Source organism: Drosophila suzukii, unplaced genomic scaffold, assembly GCF_043229965.1.
Source record: "Drosophila suzukii unplaced genomic scaffold, CBGP_Dsuzu_IsoJpt1.0 scf_10, whole genome shotgun sequence".
In the NCBI taxonomy this organism is placed as follows: Eukaryota; Metazoa; Arthropoda; class Insecta; order Diptera; family Drosophilidae; genus Drosophila; species Drosophila suzukii.
This window is the reverse complement of record NW_027255897.1, coordinates 1,394,001-1,417,662: the sequence shown is the minus strand read 5'-3', so window position 1 is coordinate 1,417,662 and position 23,662 is coordinate 1,394,001. Positions and strand designations below refer to the sequence as shown.

General features: G+C 45.8%; 1 protein-coding gene and 1 long non-coding RNA gene across 3 annotated transcripts in view; both read left to right on the top strand.

Moving 5' to 3' along the window:
• Tim23 (translocase of inner mitochondrial membrane 23) overlaps positions 1-23,662 on the top strand; it is a 171,144-nt gene that overhangs the window by 3,734 nt on the left and 143,748 nt on the right. The gene's annotated exons all lie outside the window — the stretch shown is intronic.
• Positions 5,430-6,224, top strand: LOC136117707 (uncharacterized). 2 transcript variants are annotated; one of them, XR_010655272.1, is made up of 4 exons: positions 5,430-5,444; positions 5,677-5,847; positions 5,914-6,003; positions 6,058-6,224. It is a non-coding gene; the product is annotated as an uncharacterized lncRNA (long non-coding RNA). The 2 variants fall into 2 exon arrangements; XR_010655271.2 differs by lacking the exon at positions 5,430-5,444 and having other exon boundaries at positions 5,573-5,847.

The window sequence follows — 23,662 nt, the reverse complement described above, 5'->3', positions numbered from 1 at the left end:
ACAAATTATAGCTTCGGTGTTTTCTGACATATTTAGGGTATTCAATTGCGTGTCAAACTTTTGAAAAGTGTAAAAGTGTAATCAGTTCCAACAAAAATTTTCCAGCAAAATAGTTTTCAAGGCCTACAACACCCCAGCCTATGTATACAAATCTGTTGTACTTGTGTAGAAATAGGGGGTTAATAATGGGTAGGAATTTTATCTAAAATACTAAAAGTATACTGAAAAGTTGGGTTTAAATCCATGGTAATGACAGTAAAAGGAAAGAAACAAATTTGAATTTTAAATGCAAAAGAAAAATATTTGTCTTCTGTAAAACAAAATAATTGAATAACAATTTCAATGGAAGAAAAACCCCCAAGGAAGAGAGCCAGGGAGGTCGAAACTAAGCGATGGTCAAGCCTTCTCACAAAAATCTAAAAGTTAGCTTTCTTTTGTACGTCAATATCCTGCAACGATGTTTTAAAATAGAGGGCGTTCACAATTCTCGTCTGGCAAACTTACAAAGTTTACACTTTTGCAACGCAATTGAATACCCTAATTATTTTATACTATTGGGAATATCATGTTTTGTATTTTTATACCCGTTACTCGAAGAGTAAAAGGGTATACTAGATTCATCGGAAAGTATGTAACAGGCAGAAGGAAGCGTTTCCGACCCCATAAAGTATATATATTCTTGATCAGGATCACTAGCCGAGTCGATCTAGCCATGTCCGTCTGTCTGTCCGGATGAACGCTGAGATCTCGGAAACTATGGGAGCTAGGCTATTGAGATTTGGCGTGCAGATTTCTGAGCTTCTTACGCAGCGCAAGTTTGTTTCAGTAGAGTGCCACGCCCACTCTAACGCCCACAAACCGCCCAAAACTGGCTCCTACAGTTTTGATGCTAGAATACAAATTTTTACTGAAATGTAATGTTCTCATCAATACCTATCGATTGACCCAAAAAAAGTTTGCCACGCCCACCCTAACGCCCATAAACCGCCCACAAACTTCAAAAAATCGTAAATATGAACGTGGATATCTCGGAAACTATCAAAGATAGAGAATTGGGATTTCAGATTTAGATTCCGTAGCCTTATACGCAGCGAAAGTTTGTTACGCGAATATGCCACGCCCACTCTAACGCCCACAAACCGCGAAAACCTGTGACGCCCACAATTTTTATGCTAGATAAAAATTTTAGCTGAAATGTATTGGTCTCGACAATACCTATCGATTGGTCCAACAAAAATTTGCCACGCCCACTCTAACGCCCATAACGCTTAAATCTGTATACCGCCGGTAGGTGGCGCATTTTAATCTCGCTTTGCTACTTGCATATCTCTATTAGCTGAGTAACGGGTATCTGATAGTCGAGGTACTCGACTATAGCGTTCTTCCTTGTTAAATTTAATAATTATACAAACTTCGGCGTGCCGAAGATAACTTCCTTTCTTGTTTAAAAGTATTTTAAAGGAGTTAAGAAAATTATTAAATCAACATATTTTTTCCACAGTTACACGCCAAGTAATGTCTACAGCTAGCTTGCCCGTAAATAGATTAATATGATCGTACAGCTTCACGCTAAGGACGTTGTTTCGCACTCTCTGTTGAGATGGACAGTTTAATCTTAATCCTAATTTCCTTCGGAAATAATTCGAAGACGCTTGCTTAGTATAAATTAGTGCAATAGGCGACACCAATCTGCGGCAAAATTCCATTTGTTTTTTTTTTAAATTTTTTAATTTATCTTATCTGTTATAAGTTATGCCAAAGTGGTTTTAAAATGTGCTGTTCAGAATCTTAAGGCACTTTTTCGTCATTTTATCCATAATTTCTTATATTTGTTATTATTATTAAGTTGTCTCGCGAATTTCCTTTTATTTGCTTAAACGATTTCTTGCAACTGCAACTGCATTTGATGTGGTTGGCTGGGGGAAGTTAAGAACGAAGGAATCTTAGCAGGACGGGAGGCATGCCCAGGAGTGGAGGCTATTGCCCATTGTCACAGATAACAAATGCAGGTTGACCTGCGGGTAGCATCTTGGCGCAGAAGGGAGAAGACTTGCACCCGCAGAGGGCGAAACATTTGTGAGAAAATCTGTGATGAAAAACTGTGATTGACTAGGTAAGATCAAAGATAATATGAACTACAAAATGAGAAACGGCCATACAACTGAATGTACCGCAAAATTTTTGGTGTGGATATTCGATGTGGATTTTCGATCTTGCTAGTGTGCGTTGTCCGTGTAAAGCTCTTTGGTTGTGTTGGTGTATCATTTCGTGTGGTCTGCTGCAATAAGGGCAATGTCGTATTTGACTAACGCGAGGTGTCAAAGGCCTGTAAACCAGGGATCGAGTCGCTCAACCGCGGGAATTGCAGGTCGGAGTTCAACTCCAACTGGGAACCACTTTTTTTTTATGCAATCGGTCTTTTTTTAAACAATTAAATAAAATTAACATGGTGTTCATGGCGTTTTAAACAATTTCTATGGTATTCAGCCCATGTTTTACTTGATTTTTTAAAAAATGGCCGATTGAAAACATCATCTATGTTTATTTAATACTCAATGTTTTTGTCGATTGTTTGATCGATAATAGATGCTACAATAAATATCAACGTTTTGATTGACCCAAGCACAAAAGTCACATTCTTCATTTGGTTGTCGACGAGTGCACATCTTACGGCTCTCCAATTAATTTTTGACTTTAAGCAATGAATACCGGCAATAAATGCTCCCTGGCACATTGTAAGAAATCAAAGCGGGCTTTTCCGGGCATGAAATTGTTCAAGTTTCCTTCTAATAATGCATTTCTTTTCATAGAATGGGTAAAGCAATGCGGCTTTACGGAAGATTTTGTGGCAAACTCCGGTTCGCTCTTTTATGAGAAGACCACTTTTTACCTGAAAATATCGGTCAAAGGTATTTAAAAAAGGGGGCCATTCCAGTTCTAAATCTGTCCAGACCAATAGAAAAGGTGGAGAATACAGAAGAGGACGCGAACCGGTTTCAATCCCTTCCAAGAAAAAGAACTCGATCCGAGTCTCCGGCGGAATCTTGCCGCCAATGCCATAGACATATTACAACTTTAAAGGCCTTTCAAAAAATAATTATTTTAAAGAAAAAAAAAATGTACAATATAAAAAGAAACGACTGGAATTGCTGGAAAAAGAAACGAGTAGAACGGCTTAAACAAAAGCAAGCAAGAATTTTGTATCGGAAATAGATTCTATGGCCCTAAGTGAAAATGAGAACATTTTAGTGAAAATGCTTATAAAAGAAAAATGGGGAAGAAGCGTTAGGTGGAATACAATAGAGAGATTATTTGCGCAATCCATTTTATTAAGTCAGCATCAACCTACATAAAAAAACTTCAACCAGGCGACAATGAATGCTTATATAAAGCATTAAAATATGCAATCAAGCCGATGGACAAAGCTGAAAGGGAGTGTATTTCAGCATGCGACGAAGTATCTATTAAGAAGAACTTGACGTATAATTCATTTAGCGACATAATTGACAGCTTGTAGCATTTACTGGAACGCTCAAATAACTTGGGAACACACATATGCGTTTTTATTTTAAGAGGTCTTTTTTCGAATTGGAAATTCGTTTTAATTTATTTTGTCCCAGCTACAAATATAAAATATAAATCTCTTATTTTTAAAAATATTTTCGTTTCTGAAGAAATTGGTTTTTCCTTAAGAGGTCTAGTTTTTGATCAAGGAGGGAAAAATAGAAAAGGCTGTTCTCTTCTTGGAGTTACTAAAGAAATCCCCTTCTTCACTTTGAATTATAAAAAATATTTCGGGTTTTTTGATATACCACACCTCTTTAAGTCAAAAAGAAATAGTCTTTTAAAATTTAAGCTATAAACCCCCGATGGCATAGTCGACTTTGATGTTATTCGAGAGCTTTATGACTTGGAAAAGGGGTCTGTCACAAGAATGACTAAGCTAACTAGATCTCACGTTTACCCAACCCGGTTTGAGCAGATGAGAGTTTGCTTAGCCACCCAAACTTTTAGTCATACAGTCGCTGCTGCTTTAAGATCATGCTATCAAAACGGACAGTTGCAAAGAAGTTCTTTAGAAAAAGCCAAATCAACTGCAACCTTTGCTAAGAAAATAAATTACTATTTTGACTGTCTTAATAGCGACGTTTTGTATGATAAAAATCCTTTTATGTGTGCTCTACAAATTGATTATAGGGTTTGGAAAAATTTGAAGGAAATGCAAATATATTGTATAGACGGTTTGCTGCAAACAACTGAAGCAATTTTAGGAATAGTTCACGATCTTTTTAATGATAATCGGGAACATTCCTTCGTTTTTACAAGCCGTTTTAATCAAGGTCCTTTGGAAAATTTGTTTGCTTGCGTTCGGGCTTATGAATATGAGAAGGAAAATCAAGCTTATTTTGATAGCTCCGCAGATGATTTTGTTGCACCAATATACCCATTGAATTGACATGAAGTCGATATATTCTAGGTTATATTGCTAAGGAATCAAACAACTGCAAAAGATGTGAAGCGATTATTTTAAAACAGGGAGAAATGTTAAATTCGCCTTCCGAAATTGTTATTGCAGAGAAAAATTTCTCTAACGATTCGGAGTTTGGAAAGTTAATTTCTCCTTCAGATATATTCTTTAATGTATGTAAAATACATATCAAGGTTTTTGTAAACATTTATAATATCAATAAAAATCAAGAACACATTAAAGAGTTTATAAAGAGTAAATGTGTAACGTGTACTGGAGAAAGCGATTTTTCATCGTGGTTTGATGAAAATGATGAGTGCTATTCACATAATATGCTTATGTTAGATAAATTGATTAGAGTTTTGCTGTACAAACATTGTAAGTAGCTAGACTCCCCAGCCAAATGTAAAACTAGCAATAAGCTAAATATACTTCGTCATAAATAAATAAATACTAGGGGATCTTTGAACAGTAAAGCTTTAATCTATTTATAGAACATTTGCATTTAATATGGAAAGCACTCACCATATTAATCCAAATATAATGAAAAATCGTTTTCATGAGTACACATTACGCTTTGATTTAAAGTGAATTCCCTTCAGTTCTGCAGTAGGGACGCGGTGACATGGCTCAAGGCAAAAAGCTTTTTCTGTTTTTTTTTGTGCCTAAAACGCTGTGCCGCTGTTGACGTCAGCAGAGCAGTCGGCGCAGCGTAGAAGACTGCCCACAAAAACGATCGTGCAACAAAGAGAGGCAGATATTCGGATATTTCCCTCTCTTTCTTGTCTTATAATCTGCCTGCACTCCGCGCTCGCAGAGACAAATTTCGGCTGGTCCGTTATTTTTTTTTGCGTCTCTCCGTTATGTTCGGCTAGCGACTAATATTTCGACGGAAAAATTTTCGACATGTGAATGCCTTAATATTTTAGGAGCATTATTGTGTATCGAAAAAAACAACTAATATTGTTTTATAAAAGTAAACTATTTGATTATAGTAAAATTTAGTAAATTGAATTTACTTATAATGTTATATTTACTTATTATACATTCTTATTACAATATAATTTTTTAGTTAAGTTATAGAAATTTAGTCCGTTAAAATTGATTTAAGTATTTAAAACATTTAAGTATTAACATTTAAAAAAAAATCGTATTGTATTTTTTACTCAAGAAGTAAAAACTATATAGTCGGATATATTTCACTTTAGAAAGGGTATAGGTGCAGTGGCACGCGCCAACAGCGAAGAGAAAACAAAAGAAATCTAGTAAAGGGGTGAGAAGACTTGGTGCATTCTGTTTGAGTGATTGAAAGGGAAGCATCCATTTTAATGGTGCGCAGCAGAGTTACTTTAATCGTTTAGTTAATATAATAAAGTCAGGTAAGTGCTACATTAAGTTTAAGATGTTGTGCATTGATCTTAGTTTAAAGTACGTAAATTTTGAAGGTATTCAATGGGTTCCGTTAGCCGAAAGTGGATGACGAAATGTTTTGTGCCAATAAAAATCCTGCAAAGGGTTAAACACAGCTATAAAAGGTAAATATACAATTAAACAAATAAAACGCATTTTTTAAACATATGTTTTTTCAGGAGCGTTGGCCAAGGATTCAGAGGACCCGGACAAAGGTTTAAGAACGGCGATGTCTAACGTTAAAAATAAGCTTACGAAGCAAAAAAATAGAAACAATAATTGTACAATTTTTGAAAATCTAAATAGTACCATATAATTAAAATGAATTAAAATGAAATGAATTAAATTCTATATTTTTTTAATTGAAAACTCACTTGGATGATTGGATGATTCACTTGGGAGTGATTTCACAAGTGAAAACTCAAGGAAAAATTCTGATTTTCCCAAGTGTTTCACTTGGGACGTGTCCCTTGCAAGTGATTTCACAAGTGAAAACTCAAAGAAAAATTCTGATTTTCCCAAGTGATTCACTTGGGTCGAGTCACCGGCACGTGACAGGCCATACGAAAAATGAGTATAAGGAACAAGTGAAATCCCGTAGGACTTCGAAAAATTTTCATTTGAATTTTCACTTGTGAAAATGCGGACATCCCATACAATTTTCTATATGGAGCGTCACTTGTTCTTCACTTGTGCACGAGGACATGTCCCAGGTGATTCCCAAGGTGATTCACAAGTGAAACTTTTTTTTTGGAACTGAAGGGTTGCTTATTGTGTTCATGTTTTTATTGTTATTAGATATTTTTTTAAAACCTTTGATATGTAATTTAAAAAAAAAATATATATCTATAGAAGTGATTAATTTCTAAAGTCCCAGTTGGTACATCTAAAAAAAATTCGTCTATCAAAACATGATTTAAACAATACAAAACATTAAAAACTAAAAAAAATACAAAAATATGAAATTAAAAAAACTAAAAAAAAACCTGTCAAAAATATAAAAAAAATAGTCAAAAAACTACAGCTTAAAAAAATATTAAAAAAAACAAAACTATAAAAAAACAAGGAAGAACGCTGTAGTCGAGTACCTCGACTATCAGATACCCGTTACTCAGCTAAAGGGACCAAAGGGAAATGGAGATATGCAAGCAGCAAAGCGATATTTAAATACGCCACCTACCGGCGGTAGACAGATTTAAGCGCTATGGGCGTTAGAGTGGGCGTGGCAAAATTTTTTCGAATCGAAAGGTATTGACGAAACCAACACATTTCAGTTAAAATTTTTTATCTCGCATGTGGCCGTCACAGGTTTGGGCGTAAGAGTGGGCGTGGCACTTTGCTAAAACAAACTTGCGCTGCGTAAGAAGCTCAAGAATCTGAACGCCAAATCTCAATAGCCTAGCTCTTATAGTTTCCGAGATCTCAGCGTTCATCCGGACAGACGGACATGGCTAGATCGACTCGGCTAGTGATCCTGATCAAGAATATATATACTTTATGGGGTCGGAAACTCTTCCTTCTGCCTGTTACATACTTTCCGACGAATCTAGTATACCCTTTTACTCTACGAGTAACGGGTATAATTAAGTTGAATCCAGCTTCAAAGTGGACTCGAGCCCAGAACTCAATCCCATTATCCACGGGCCACCAACATACGCAGAGCGCCACAGCCCGTATATGAACCACATGTGCAATGCGTCTTTTAGATCGATTCCTTTTCGTCAACATAATTCAAGAATCGACAATTGAGACAAAAGTTGAATTTTGTACTTTTTCCAGCAACGGCATTCTAAAAACAGATTCCCATACGTGTGAGGGTTGCTTTGCAAAAATTACGCCTGTGTACATTTTCTTACTCCACGTTACGCATCCTGGAATTCTATGGTCTTTGGTAAGATTTAGTTTGTTATTTATTTAATTAAAATTAATAGTTTTGTATTGTTAATATAGTTATTTTCGGTTATAGTAGTTGTTTATCCATGGTTAAAGTTTCGTGGGTGTGCGCTGTAAAGTTTTCGGCCCCGGCAAATGTAATAAATAAAGTAGAATCACAAAAGGTTTATATGGAAACTATGCGTAATTTTTTTAAGTTGTACAAATTGCACAACAAGTGCTAAAAAAGTCTCAGATCTAAAATCGCGATATTATTAAAAGTAAGGCCAAAATTACAAAAAAAAAATATTTGTTTAATTATACACACTGTGTTCGGAGCAGATCGCCAGCGCCTAGTCATGCGCGCATAGGTGTACGACGGCACCTGCATCGCTCTCTGCTTATCTTTCGCCTTCTTTCTTATACCCATAAAGCTGTCGCTTATCTATTCAGCAACTACTTTGTAAGCCTGCATATGTCTATATGAAGATCTTGGAGCCAAGCTTTTTACACATTCACAGTCCGTCTGCCGCTCCGAATAAACGCTATACATTTTAATATAACCTATTCGTGCGTTATTAATTATAAATATAAGGGTGGCATATTTGTTGTCTTCCCCACAAACACACTGAAATAAAATTGTTTACCAATAAAGAACATTTTAAAGTCAAACTAATACATAAATAACAAGGAAGAAGGGCGTGGCACATTCTCGTAACAAACTTGCGGTGCTACGGAATCTAAATCTGAAATGCCAGTTCCCTATCTTTAATAGTGTAACGAACTGATTTTTATTGTCTGCTCGCTACGAGATTCGTGCGGCTAGCTCAGTATATTGTGTGTTCGTCCCACCAAATTTATATTAACGTGACCGCCCAGTAGCTCAGTGAGAAAGCACAGAATTCACGGGTTCGTATTGGGTTTTATTGCGGGTATATTATTACAAGTGTCTTAGTCGCTTGGTTGGCTTTGACTCGTTGCTTGTGACCTTCGGTGCTTCCGCCGGTCCTGGATGACTCTACGACCTCTCGCCTTGATGACTCGGTGCTCCCGTCCTGTAGCTCCCTGAAGATACTCGCAGCTCCCTGAAGATCCTCGCCGCTCCCTGAAGATCCTCGCAGCTCCCTGAAGATGCTCGCTCGCGGTTCGCTTCTCACGCGTGACTTGGTGACTGCTGGTAACGACTCGGACTCGCGAGGGGTATCGGCCGTACGGGCTTAGGGAAGCGTCACCGTTCTCAGACTAGGGTGAACAGAAGCTGCGCTCTCCAGGATCGCTCCTTTCGACACACCGCCGCCTGTCCCTTGCTCTGTCCCGGATGGTCCCACTGGGGTTTCTGCTCAGCCCGCGCGGACAGTCAAGGCGGTAACGCCAGGAAGCTGCCTCGCGCCTTACTTCGCTTCCACGCCTAGTGTAAACGAACGTTCCACCCTAGCCTCACCCTTTTGCTTTTTGTCCGGGACGTTCCCGTGTGGCTTGTGGTACTCGGGGTTCGGGCACGCCGCTCCGGGACCTCGCAAGTCGAATCCGTAGGGCTCTCCTGGATAATTCCACTCGAGACCGTACCGATCGACCGCTCTCCCTTCTGGCTTGTTATATTCGTGGTTCGGGCACGCCGCTCCGGGACCTCGCAAGTCGAATCCGTAGGGCTCTCCTGGACAATTCCACTCGAGACCTTACTGATCGACCGCTCTCCCTTCTGGCTTGTTATACTCTTTCCAGGCGTAACGCCAGGACTTTGTGGACAGGATTAATCGACCGCCTTGACCTAGCCGTGTGATGCCCTCTGGATCTCAGCTACCTGCGTCTCAATTCGGAGATTCCTGGTATCCCAATCCCGAACGTCTCGACGTAGCAATCTCGCTCCTTGTAGGCTCCCACGGCGCTACTTCTCTGGCGACTCGACTTGCTGCTGCTCCCTTGTAGGTTATCTGGTTGTTTGATTGTTCACTTTGGTATCTGAGTGATCTTGACGGTTTGACTCCTTGTGATCGACTGATCCAGCTGCCAGCGCTCTGCGGCCTTATATAGGGCCTCCAAGCACCGTTATTCCCCTTTTGCGCACGGCCCGCTGGATCTCTCCACTTTGGGTCCAAAGTCCGTGCCTCCTGGATGACCCACTTGTCCTTTATGTACCGCTTCCAATAGACGTTCCGCCCACTGCTGCCGTTCCGCTGATTCCCGTGCCGCTTGTGGCATGCCTGTGTGCCGCTCCACTGCCGAGATGTGGCACTTCCTCTCCCGGTCCAAAGTTCACGGGAGAGTCCAAAGTCCAGAGGAGTTCCGTTATCCCCTTCTGCATACGGCACTCTTGCTCTGCCCGCGAAGTCTCCATTCTCTCTCGATCTCCATCCTTGGTCTCCAATCTCTCTCGCTCTCCTTCATTGGTCTCCAAACTCTCTCGCTCTCCATCCTTGGTCTCCAATTTCTCTCGCTCTCCTTCATTGGTCTCCAAACTCTCTCGTTCTCCCCGCCGCGCCGTTACTACGCGAATTCGCCGCGTATCTGGTAAGCGGCCGGCCATCTGCTGCTGCTTCTATTTGTGGGGAGTTATTCAACTCCTCACATTCCCCCCTTACTTCGGGAAACATTTAAGACTGGTTCCTACTCTCCGGCGTTTCCTTGCTTATCCTAGCCTTTGAGTCCTTGTGATTCCCGCGGCGCTCCCTCGTTACTCCCTCGATGCTCCCTCGACGCTCCTAACTCCCTTGAGTTTCTACAGCGGGGGTCATCCTCCTCGTAGCAACTTTAAATCTCCCGCGCCGATATTTCCTGTGTTCCCACTGGGACATCGATACTCCTGGGCTATCGATCCCCAGCTCGCTGCTCATTGCTGCGTCTCACTCCTTTCCGTGTTTCCTCCGCCTGGTCACACCATTCGTGCGTGATCGATATTTATTCGCTATCGACGGTGCGGCGTTGCCACCTGCTCGTTGCGATACTTCCACCTTTGGCCGATATTACCATTTGACGTGTGCCCATCGATCGCACTATCGTCCAGTGCCAATCGATCGCCTATCGAGGCGCCCCCTTCCCTGGCTCATGGTGATTTTGCAACTTTCTAGGTAAGTTTTCGCATTTCCTCACTCCTTTCTATTTCATCCTTTCTCTCTCCACACGACCTCTCTCGCCTCTCGTCTCTCTCTCTCGCCCTTCAATCGTCCTCAGCCGGCTGAGCCTGGCTTTACGCTGGCCACACTCGAACGCTGGTGCGGAGAGGACTTCGCATTTGCTTCGCTGCAGGTAAGTATTTTGGTGTCGCTTGGCTGCTTCCTGTATTAACCCAATATTGATTTCAGGACGCTGAAGCTGCCATGTATGCCCCTTACTTCTGGCCCCTGTTTCAGCCGCGTTTCCCGTTCTATGTCGGTTTTTTTCCTTTTTTTTTTTTTAAACTCTGTTTTTTTCGGTTTATTTAATTTTTATTTTTGCTCCTCGAACACTCTCATGCCCGCCAGCCCCAACCGGACGCGGAACGCGCGCCCCTCTCTCCATACGCGCACGCTGCGCCTGCCGCCCAGGATGCGAGCCTCCTGCACCACCGGTGTCTCCGCGATCCCTTCGGGCCACTCCGTCTCCGCGATTTCTAGCCATCGCTGGCCTTCCGGCGCCGACACCGTCCGCGACAACTTTGGCCGGGCCACCACCTCGGACACTTCGGGCGCCGAGTGCTGCCGCTTGAGCGGAGGACGGCCGTTTCTCACGGGCTCAGGCCACACCCAGGGTCCTCGCTCCAGATGCTCCGCGGTTCCTGCGCTCCCGGTAGGCGTTGGCGTCGACGGCCCTGTCCTTGGCGTTGCTGGTCCGGTGCTCGGCGTCGGTGGTGCCCACTGCTCCGGTCTGCCACGGGTCCTGGGGTCCAGCGGGCTCACCCGGGGACCACACTCTTCCCAGATCCGGGGTTCTTCCGCCGCTGCCGTCTCCTCCGCGGGTCCCTCCGGCCAGGTCCAGACGACCGTCTGTTGTCGCCATCTTACCCCTTCGGCCACGAACGTCCGGGTGCTGTGGCTCACGTGGGCCGCCGGGATATCTGTCCGGATGTGTTGCTGCTGCGGTGGTGGCTGCCGCTGCGGTGGTGGCTGCTGCTGTGGTGGCTGCTGCTGCTGTGGTGGCTGCTGCGGCGGTGGTGGCTGCTGCTGCGGTGGCTGCTGCTGCTGCGGTGGCTGCTGCTGCGGTGGCTGCTGCTGCGGTGGTGGCTGCTGCTGCGGTGGCTGCTGCTGCTGCGGTGGCTGCTGCTGCGGTGGCTGCTGCTGCTGTGGTGGCTGCTGCTGCGGTGGTGGCTGCTGCTGCGGTGGCTGCTGCTGCTGCGGTGGCTGCTGCTGCGGTGGCTGCTGCTGCGGTGGTGGCTGCTGCTGCGGTGGCTGCTGTTGCTGCGGTGGCTGCTGCTGCGGTGGCTGCTGCTGCGGTGGTGGCTGCTGCGGTGGTGGCTGCTGCTGCGGTGGTGGCTGCTGCGGTGGTGGCTGCTGTTGCGGTGGCTGCTGCTCGTGCCTCGGCGTGGGCGGTCGCGCTGGCGTCCACCGTGGTGACCCCTCGTACCGCGGTGTGGGCGGGATTTCGGGCAGCCACCGCGGAGGCGAGGACGCCCAATCGTCTGCCACTTCTTGCGGCGTGGTGCAGGGTTCGGGCGCATACCTCGGCGTAGGTGGGTACCCCGGGTTTTCCCACAGCTGCGCCTCCTCCTCCTCGGCCATCCGTAGTTGGGCCTGCCACTCCGGCGTCTCCTCCATCTCCTTCAACCGCCGCTCCTCGTCTCGCCTTCGCGCCTCGCACTTGCGCCGAAATTCCCATGTGGCCGCTACCACAGCCTCGGCATGAGAGCCAGCTGGTCCTGGGGCGACTCTTCGCTGGCCCACTCTACCTCCGCCGCGCCAGTCGGGATGCGGCCGTCGGCCCTGTTGACCGCTTTGCGAAGCCGCCATCGCCGTTGCTCCACCCGTGGGTCCTTCACCAACTCGACGTCGCTGTCGGAGCTGATTACCGGATCGGGGACGCCCCGCCCGGAGATCCGCCGCGAGGTTCGGGTAGGCCGGGCTGCCGACCATCCTTGCCCCGGGCTAGATCCTCCGGACGGCTGGTGGGCAGCCATCATCCTGCGCGCTTCGCTTCTTGTTACACGTGTGCTCATGATTGCTCGTTGATTTTGATTGTGCAGCTGGAGCCTGGGCTCCCTTTAACGACACCTCGGTTCCGAGCCTTCCTCTTTGCTCAATCCCGCTATTTCCATCGGCCTCTCCTTCTTACTACTCAGATCTACGGTACAGCTCTCTGCTCTGTACCGTCTTCCCTCTTCCTTCGGCAGACTTTTGATGCGTGTTTTTTCTTTTCCTCCGATCAGTCCCAATCGAGACCTTAGACGCTCTGGTTCGCTCCCTTTGTGTTCTTAACGTTCTCCTGATGTCCTTTATGTGTTTCATTGCGCCTTTGTAGATGACCTGTAGTATCCTTGGAGGTATCCTTGGAATTTGTTCGTAGTATCCTTTGGGAATCCTTGCAGGTATCCTTGGACTCTTTCCGTAGTACCCTTTGGGAATCCTTGGACGTATCCTTTGACTCCTTTCGTAGTATCCTTTGGGCATCCTTGAAGGTATTCTTGGACACCCTTCGTAGTATCCTTTGGGCATCCTTGAAGGTATTCTTGGACACCCTTCGTAGTATCCTTAGGGCATCCTTGAAGGTATTCTTGGACACCCTTCGTAGTATCCTTTGGGCATCCTTGAAGGTATTCTTGGACACCCTTCGTAGTATCCTTTGGGCATCCTTGAAGGTATTCTTGGACACCCTTCGTAGTATCCTTTGGTCATCCTTGTGGGTATCCTTGGACTTTTAATGTTGTTTTGCATCTGTTGTGTCTGCTTGCTGTAGCGGCTCGCCTGTGTTTTCCGTTTGTTGCTGTTTCAGCTCGCTTACGTGGATGGTCCGCTCTTTCTTTGTGTTTATGTGTCTTATTTTGCAGATTACTGGTGACGCAAAACCTATGACTTGGTAAGGTCCGTCGTATCTTGGGGCCAATTTTGCTGCGAACCCCTCGGCCGCTTTTGATAAATGGTGTTCCTTGGCCCACACGACGTCACCCACCTTTGGCGTCCATTGCCTCCTCCTTAGGTTATAATGCCTAGCCTGGTCCTGGGATGCTTTCTCCAGGTTCCGCCTTACAATCTCGAAGATTTCCCTGAGTTTGTTAGCATTCTCTTCCGGGGTCTCTGTCGGTCGTCCGGTCCCTACGGTTTCTCTGTCGTATAGGGCGCTCGGTAGTCTTGGTTCTCTGCCTTGGGTAATGAACGACGGTGTGTAACCTGTGGATTCTGAAACGCTCGTGTTTACTGCCAGCATGATTTCTGGCCATTTTTCGTCCCAGTCTCTTTGGTTCTGCCCTGCGAACTGCGCAATCATTGTTTTCACCGTCCTATTGGCTCTCTCAGTCGGGTTCTCCTGTGGGGTGTATGGAGCTGTGAACTGTTGCCTGGCTCCCATTTCGGCCAGGAAACTCTTGAAGGTTTTGCTGGTAAACTGGACTCCGTTGTCCGTTATGACTATTTTGGGGACCCCATACCTCGCGATTATGCGTTCTTTGAAAGCTTTCATTAGGGATTCGGCCGTCGCGCTTCGCAGCGGCACCAACTCAGTCCACTTGGAGAACCTGTCTATCAATACCAGCAGCATTTGGTTGCCGTGTTTCGAACGCGGCAGGGGTCCGACGAAGTCCGCACATACCGTAGCCCATGGTTCCTCTGGCACCTGCGTAAGCATTTTCCCAGCCATTTGCATCTGATTCGGCTTGAACCTCATGCATGTCTCGCATACTCGCACGTGGGCTCGGGCGTCTCTGTGCATTCCTGGCCAGTAGTACCGGGCTGCCAGACGTGCTATTGTCTTTCGGCTTCCTACATGGCCAGCCGCCGGTGAGTCGTGGTTCTCCTTCAGCACCGTTTCCCGCAGCGCTTTCGGGACGCACATCTTCCATGTTGCAACATCTTCGCTGCCCGCTCTATGGGGTATATTCCTGTACAGGGTGTTACCCTCCATCACGTAGTCTGGATACTTTTGCGGCTGGGTCCTTATCTTTTCGCGCATTTCCAGAATCCAGCTGCATGCTGCAGAAGCTTCCGCCGCCGACGTCTCCTTGATCCCTCGAAGCGTTTCCGGCAGTGGCTGCCTTGACAAAGCGTCTGCCACCACGTTGAGTTGCCCTTTCCTGTACGCTATTTCGAAGTCGTACTGCTGCAACTCCAGGGCCCATCTGGCGATCCTCCCTGAAGGGCTCTCTATGCTGTTGAGCCACTTCAGTGCCATGTGGTCGGTTACTACTTTAAAGTGGTAACCTTCCAGATACGGCTTGAGCTTTCGGATTGCCCAGACGATTGCCAAGCACTCCTTCTCGGTTGTTGAGTAATTCTTCTCAGCGCCGTTGAGCGTTCGGCTTGAGTAAGAGATTACCTTTTCGCCTCGTTCAGTTTCCTGGGTCAAGATTGCCCCGATGCCGTAGTCGCTTGCGTCAGTTTGCAAGATGAATGGTTTGTCGAAGTCCGGGCATGCCAGTACGGGGTCTGCGACGAGTCTTGCCTTCACCTCTTCGAACGCCGTCTGATGTTCCTGTGTCCACACCCATTTATTGCCCTTGCGTAGCAGATCGTTGAGAGGTTTGACTATTTTTGCGAAGTCAGGTACAAACCGGCGGTACCATGATGCTACGCCCAGGTACTGTCGGAGCTCTCTTACTGTCGATGGTGGTTCTAGTTCGGCGATGGCTGCTACCTTTTCCGGATCCGTGCCTATTCCTTCGCTAGTCACTCGATGACCGAGATATAACAGCTCTTTCTTAAAAAATTGACACTTCTCCGGGTTTAATCTCAGATTTGCCTCCTTTAGTCGTCGGAAAACTTCCTTTAGGTTGGCCTTATGTTCTTCCAGCGAGCGCCCAGCAGCAAATGCGTGCGGCGACATTTCTGGGCCGATCACCCGGTCCAGCACCCGTTGAAAAGTCGCAGACGCCGAATGAAGTCCGAATGGCATTACTTTCCATTGGAATAAACCTTTCCCCGGCACTGTAAATGCCGTATACTGCCTGCTGTCCGCTTTCAGTGGGATTTGCCAGTACCCATCCTTTAGGTCCAAGCTGCTGATGTACCGTGCTTCCCTCAGTTGGTCGAGAATATAATTTATTCGGGGCATCGGGTAGGCATCCTTTACAGATTTGGCGTTTATTTGCCTAAAGTCGACGCACAGTCTCCATTTGCCCGTCTTTTTTCTAACCATCACGATGGGAGAACTGTATGGGCTTGTTGAGTGTTCTATGTATCCCATTTGGAGAAGCTCGTCCACCTTCGCATTGATCTCCCCTTGAACTTTCGGATTCTTGGGATAGTATCGCTGCTTTATTGGTTTGTCGTCTTTCATCGTGATCTGATGCTCTGCCATGTTTGATGTTCCCTTCATGCTGCTGAAAGTCGATAGCTCTGCCTCCAGGAATTTCGTCGTGTCGTCATCTTCGCTTGCCCGTTGTACGACTGCCACCGACAACTTTTCCTCGAGCCATCCCTTGTGACGATTCCTGGCCGGTATTATCACTTCGTGTCCAGCGCACTTAATTTCGGTACCGACTTGTGTTAGAAAGTTCCATCCCAACACCAATGAATCCACTACTCCTGGTAGTATCAGCAGGCTCATGCTCAGTCGCTTGTTCCCGAACGCAATTTCCACCTCCAGCTGCTCATCGATTCCGCCACATCTTCCGTCTGCCAACCTAACTTGCCGTCGTATCCTCGTAATCTTTCCGAGGGCAGCCAGGTCGTCCGCCAGCTCTTTGCTTATAAAGCTTGCTGTTGCCCCGGTGTCGATTGTGGCCTTGTATGTGCCCCCACCAATCGTCACCGCTGCGGACAACTGCTGCTCCTCCTCGATCAGCTTTCCCGTTAGTTTGGAGAGGTAGCATCTTGCGACCCCCGCTCGCCTCTCTGCGGCTGAGATCGCTGGGCATTTCCCGCCTGCTGGCAGCATTCAACGCTCCTGACGCCTACTCTCCCGCACACCCAGCAGAACAACAGGCGTTGGTGCCGACATCCCCGCGCCCAGTGTCCATGACCGCCGCACTTTCGGCAGGCCTCCTGGGGGTCTGTGATGTGTGTCGTTTCACGAGGCCTTTGTGTTGTACTTGGTGGCCTCCAAACATTGTTTGCTGGTTGCATCTGTTGCTGTTGTGGTGGTGTCCATTGGCCTCCGCGTGGTGCTCCTGTTGCCTGCTGCCGTGGTACTCGGTTAGGTGGCGACCATTGGTCGTTTCCCCGCGTCTCCTGGATTCCTGTCTCTTCGCATCTTCTGCATGTTACCTGCGCTGGCGATGACGACTTGTTCTTCGAGAATTTGTTTTCTTGCGCGAACGCTTCCCGCTCCTTTTCCAGTTCTTCATACTCGTCTGCTAATATCATCAGCGTGTCCAGGTCCGACACTTTGTATGCCCTTAGGAAGATCCTTAGACTGGGGGTGCAGTTCTCTTTAATGACCCTTAACGTCTCTTTCGTAGAATAGTTAAGTGGCCTCACCATCGTCTGCATGTCGATCATGTAGTCCTTGAACGACTCGCTGAAGCCTTGCTTCCTTTGCCGGACCTGGTCCGCCAGCCTGGTGAAGAAGTCTCTTGGCAGGAAATATGTGTGGAAGCTTTCAATGAATTCTGCCCATGTTCTCCATTGCTTATTGTTGGCGATGAACCATTTCAAGGCCCTTCCTTTTAGCAACTCCGGCATCGCTCGAGGGATCATATCAAGCTCCAAACCGTACGTGTTGGCGGACCATTCTACCTGCTCCAGGAACTCGAATGGTTTTTCCGCCCCGTCGAACCTGAACGACCATTCGCGGACCTGCTTAGCGACCTTTGCATAGTCCGACTGGCTTGGTCTCGGGATCAGCGCTGCTGCTTTCTTTTCTTGGCTTGACTCTCTCCTGTGGGCCTCTTTCTGTATGTTGTCAACGCTCAGGCTTGCCACCAGGTTGTCCCCTTCAGCGTTCGTTAACGTAATGCTTGGGCCGGCTCTGTCGTAGTATGTCGCCTCTAGCTCGGCCCAGATGTCGACGAGTTGTGGATCGTTCTCTGTTTCGGAGTAGTATTCCGATAGTGCCTTCCTCATGTCGTCTAGCCTGCCCTCCCGGGCTACGTTGAGCCTCTGTGCGACATGAGCGAAGTCTTCCTTCTTGAGGCGGTAAATCCACTTCTTTCCCATTTTTACTGTGCTGTTCTCACTGTTGGGACAATCACGTTGGGCGCCAGATGTAACGAACTGATTTTTATTGTCTGCTCGCTACGAGATTCGTGCGGCTAGCTCAGTATATTGTGTGTTCGTCCCACCAAATTTATATTAACGTGACCGCCCAGTAGCTCAGTGAGAAAGCACAGAATTCACGGGTTCGTATTGGGTTTTATTGCGGGTATATTATTACAAGTGTCTTAGTCGCTTGGTTGGCTTTGACTCGTTGCTTGTGACCTTCGGTGCTTCCGCCGGTCCTGGATGACTCTACGACCTCTCGCCTTGATGACTCGGTGCTCCCGTCCTGTAGCTCCCTGAAGATACTCGCAGCTCCCTGAAGATCCTCGCCGCTCCCTGAAGATCCTCGCAGCTCCCTGAAGATGCTCGCTCGCGGTTCGCTTCTCACGCGTGACTTGGTGACTGCTGGTAACGACTCGGACTCGCGAGGGGTATCGGCCGTACGGGCTTAGGGAAGCGTCACCGTTCTCAGACTAGGGTGAACAGAAGCTGCGCTCTCCAGGATCGCTCCTTTCGACACACCGCCGCCTGTCCCTTGCTCTGTCCCGGATGGTCCCACTGGGGTTTCTGCTCAGCCCGCGCGGACAGTCAAGGCGGTAACGCCAGGAAGCTGCCTCGCGCCTTACTTCGCTTCCACGCCTAGTGTAAACGAACGTTCCACCCTAGCCTCACCCTTTTGCTTTTTGTCCGGGACGTTCCCGTGTGGCTTGTGGTACTCGGGGTTCGGGCACGCCGCTCCGGGACCTCGCAAGTCGAATCCGTAGGGCTCTCCTGGATAATTCCACTCGAGACCGTACCGATCGACCGCTCTCCCTTCTGGCTTGTTATATTCGTGGTTCGGGCACGCCGCTCCGGGACCTCGCAAGTCGAATCCGTAGGGCTCTCCTGGACAATTCCACTCGAGACCTTACTGATCGACCGCTCTCCCTTCTGGCTTGTTATACTCTTTCCAGGCGTAACGCCAGGACTTTGTGGACAGGATTAATCGACCGCCTTGACCTAGCCGTGTGATGCCCTCTGGATCTCAGCTACCTGCGTCTCAATTCGGAGATTCCTGGTATCCCAATCCCGAACGTCTCGACGTAGCAATCTCGCTCCTTGTAGGCTCCCACGGCGCTGCTTCTCTGGCGACTCGACTTGCTGCTGCTCCCTTGTAGGTTATCTGGTTGTTTGATTGTTCACTTTGGTATCTGAGTGATCTTGACGGTTTGACTCCTTGTGATCGACTGATCCAGCTGCCAGCGCTCTGCGGCCTTATATAGGGCCTCCAAGCACCGTTATTCCCCTTTTGCGCACGGCCCGCTGGATCTCTCCACTTTGGGTCCAAAGTCCGTGCCTCCTGGATGACCCACTTGTCCTTTATGTACCGCTTCCAATAGACGTTCCGCCCACTGCTGCCGTTCCGCTGATTCCCGTGCCGCTTGTGGCATGCCTGTGTGCCGCTCCACTGCCGAGATGTGGCACTTCCTCTCCCGGTCCAAAGTTCACGGGAGAGTCCAAAGTCCAGAGGAGTTCCGTTATCCCCTTCTGCATACGGCACTCTTGCTCTGCCCGCGAAGTCTCCATTCTCTCTCGATCTCCATCCTTGGTCTCCAATCTCTCTCGCTCTCCTTCATTGGTCTCCAAACTCTCTCGCTCTCCATCCTTGGTCTCCAATTTCTCTCGCTCTCCTTCATTGGTCTCCAAACTCTCTCGTTCTCCCCGCCGCGCCGTTACTACGCGAATTCGCCGCGTATCTGGTAAGCGGCCGGCCATCTGCTGCTGCTTCTATTTGTGGGGAGTTATTCAACTCCTCACAATAGTTTCTGAGATATCCGCATTCATACTTAAGATTTTTTGAAGTTTGCTGGCGGTTTTTGGGCGTTAAAGTGGGTGTAAGGATATAGTATGTAGTTTGAGAAAAATATGTATTGTTATTGGTATTTTAATTTGAATTGAAAAGAAAATTGATTTGTTATGAGCTGGTCATACTGGCAATGTAAAAAAAAAATAGTTGTGAAAGTTGACGCGCTAAGAAAGCACCAAATTGAAACGCATAATAAAGATTGAAAACGACGATTTTTGTGAATTTGACTGAACAGCTTTCAATTTTGTCTTGTAAATTGAAAAGCGTTTTGAATTTTTTAGAGGGATGTAAAAGACGATTTTTGTGTATTTGACTGAACATCTTTCAATTTTGTCTTGTAAATTGAGAAGCGTTTTGAATTTTTTTGAGCGATCTGAAATCTGTGTAAACTGGAAGAAGTTCAAAGTATAACTGTCACAGACCAGATGCCGTTATTGTCTGTAGGCATATTTTGAACCAAGTTTAAAAGAGACACCGATCAACATATTTGTATGTGTTGGTAGAACAATTGCTGTCACAGACCCGACGCCGTTACTGTCTGTAGGCAATTTGTTTATTGTGAAATTCAACAGAAACCTGCGAAAGCGTGCGAAAAAGAACGCCAAGTTTTTGACGTATTGAATACAACTACAAGTACATGTAGACACAGAACCCGTTGTGCACCAATTTTACCGTACTCAATCTAGACTCTGCAAGTCTGTTCGAAAATTGTCTCAGGAAGCGGAGAGCGTATTTTTGGTGACCAAAGACGGATATGAACAGAGGCATAGCCAGCCGCCAGGGAAAATAAAACAACAACATTAAATCTCCATCTGATCGACAATTGAGGCAGTTTGAATGTGAACGCGATACGCAATACGATGAGAGTAAACATAGAACGGGTGAAGAAAACAGTACTGTCACCAACGGATGCCTTGATCAACCTTAGTACGCGAATATTCAAAATCCTCAGGGATCCACCGCAGTCCTTCATGAACTACCTATGTTTTCTGAAAATACTGAGGAATGCCCGCTGTACAAAAGAAGTTTTGATGACTCAACATCTCTTTTTCAGTACAATAAACTTCCAACTCACTTACAGATGGAATGGCTCCAGAGCGAAGAGAGTACAGAGAGACAGAAATTGTTGGGATCTCCCTGACAGTGGTCTAGAAGTACAACTCCCATCAACACAGACCACGACTGGAAAAAGCCTGGTGTCCAGAAAGATGTCTCGACCGTTTCCCTAGGATTAACTTCACCCAGGAGAACGATCTGATTACCGGTCCTGCGATCGACCACACTCTGAAGGAAGTCAACCTGCAAAATTCCGAAGGACGTAAAGAACTAGTGAACCAAGTATATGGCCTAATGACCCCAAGATGGGCAGCAAAATGTCCAAAGTGGTCGGCAGCACCGCCAATGTGATTAACACCGTAGAGATCGTTGACCACAAGAACGATATTCAAGATGTCAACAAGACCATGTAGCTCATCGTTAGACTACTCCTAAGCAGCAAAAAGACAATAGAAAACAATAAAAGGCGAATCAATTTTACCCCAAAATTATAAAGAAAAAGTGAATCGCAAAAACAATTACAAACAATTTTCGAGTACATGCGTTTCTGAATGCAAGTGTAAACAGAACCCCCAAATACATACGCAGAACAAGAAATTGGAGCTGCACCGACCAGCCCCAGCCCGAGCATTGGAACTGTCGTGATCCGCAGTGGAACTCCCATACGATGCATACATACATACATATCTATACAGCGATAGTGTTTTTTTTTTGTGTAACTTAATTTTTGTGTTATGTATTTGTGAACCGTCATCAAATATATAAACCCATTATAACATCTCCCAAAGCTCAGGATCCGGAGCGTCGAGATCTCATCGCGCAGGATTAAAAGGAGGGTAAGTTTGTCGGTTCCTTTCTTATAAATAAATATATATATATCTCCGTGCACCATGATCACTTCAGAAACTTTAGCAAAGACTATAAACAATAATCCGAAGTTTAACGTAAGAATTCTATACTTGTTATCCAAAGCAAAATTTCCAATAACTGTGCATGAATTAGAGTACTTATATATTGAGACCTTCCGTCTAGATTTTTCACCACTTGCCCACTGTAACAAGACCGAAAAGGCAATCATTATCTCTACCGTTCCAACGGTCATTGTCCTTTCCCGTTTAGATAAGAATTTATTTTTTGGCAATGTTAATACCTTCCTAGTTAAGACCAAGAATTAATCTTTTAGGAATTCGTATAATAATATTCAAATATAATAATTAATCATATATAATCATTTAGATATACATTCCTCTTTTTATACATTTTAAATTTTTATATATAATAATTAAATGTTAATTTTTCAGCGGGGAGTATCAGTCTTGTAATTGTATGTCAATTGCAAGAGCCCTCTGAGCGACGTTTGTAGTCGTGAATAGTCAGCATTTTGCTGATCTTTCCATATGAATTAGCCAACATTGTGTTACTTATCCACGGCGCACGCCGATATTAGTATTACCCAATAAATTTGTAATGTAAAAGAATATCAAAACATGAAGTGCTAGTGTGGAGGGGAGGTCGTATTGCGATCAAGCGACAGCTAAGCTTGTTGGGCAGTGTGGACTGATGACTTACAAACTTTATGACTAATATTATTTTCCAGGCACTTTTAATATTTATTCTCTTTATGTTGGAGAGGAGAGAGGCTTACCAAGATTCCACGACCCGAATACGACGCAGCTTATGCCGGCCAATGGTGCCTGAACATCGGACGCCTCTCCCTCGGCCCAAGTCCCTGTCAGGACTCGGGCTCTAATATGCCCACGTAACAGACTCATGGTAAATTTGGAATGAACAAACTGATGTCAAATCACGATGGGTCATTGTGAAAGATAACCGTTTGTGCTTCGCATGCCTTAAATATGGGCATAACATGCAGGTTTGCAGAAACAAGCGAATGTGCGCCATTCAAGGTTGCCATGCACAATTCTACACACAAGCCTTTACTCAATTGCTATCCAAACTCTGCAGACGCACTTCTATACCTGTTTAAAATTTTCCCAGTTAAATTTTATGGACCGAATGGAAAAATGGAAACATTTGCCATATTTGACGACGGAAGTGAAGTAACCTTGTTGGAGGAAGTTATCGCAGATCAATTGGGATCAAAAGGAAAACAATTTCCATCAACTCTACAGTGGTAAGATAACAAAAAGAGTATTGAAATGTCTAAAAAATAAGAATTGAAGTAGCCGGTGTACACGCTGAAGTACATTACGACCTAAAAGGCGTACAAACTGTAAGGAACCTAGATTTACCAGTACAGTCCTTTTCAAGGTATCACTATGAACACCTCACCAAGCTACCAATTCTTGATTATACCCACGTCAAGCCAGTTTTGCTAATCGGGCTCGATAACGCCCACTTAGGGTGGCCGCAAAATATTGTGAAAAAAGAAACTACACAACCAGTAGCAATTAACACAAAGCTGGGATGGTTAGCTTATGGCCCAGGCCAGCATTTCGTGGAAACACAGACCAAAGGGCAGGATTTAGTTATCGAGTTCGTGGAATCTGAAAATTTTGAATTTAATAATTTTCCTCCAATAGAACCCGTTGATGATACTAGAGCAAAAAAGCTGTTGACCGAAACAACAATTCGATTTGGAAAACATTTTGCAATAGGATTACCATGGAAGGAAAACGTAACTATGACAACAACTACAAGATGGCTAAAAAGAGGTTACATGGAATCGAGAGGAAAATGAACGCCAACTCAGAGTTTGCTAAAAAATACAAAACGGAAATGGCCAAATATCTC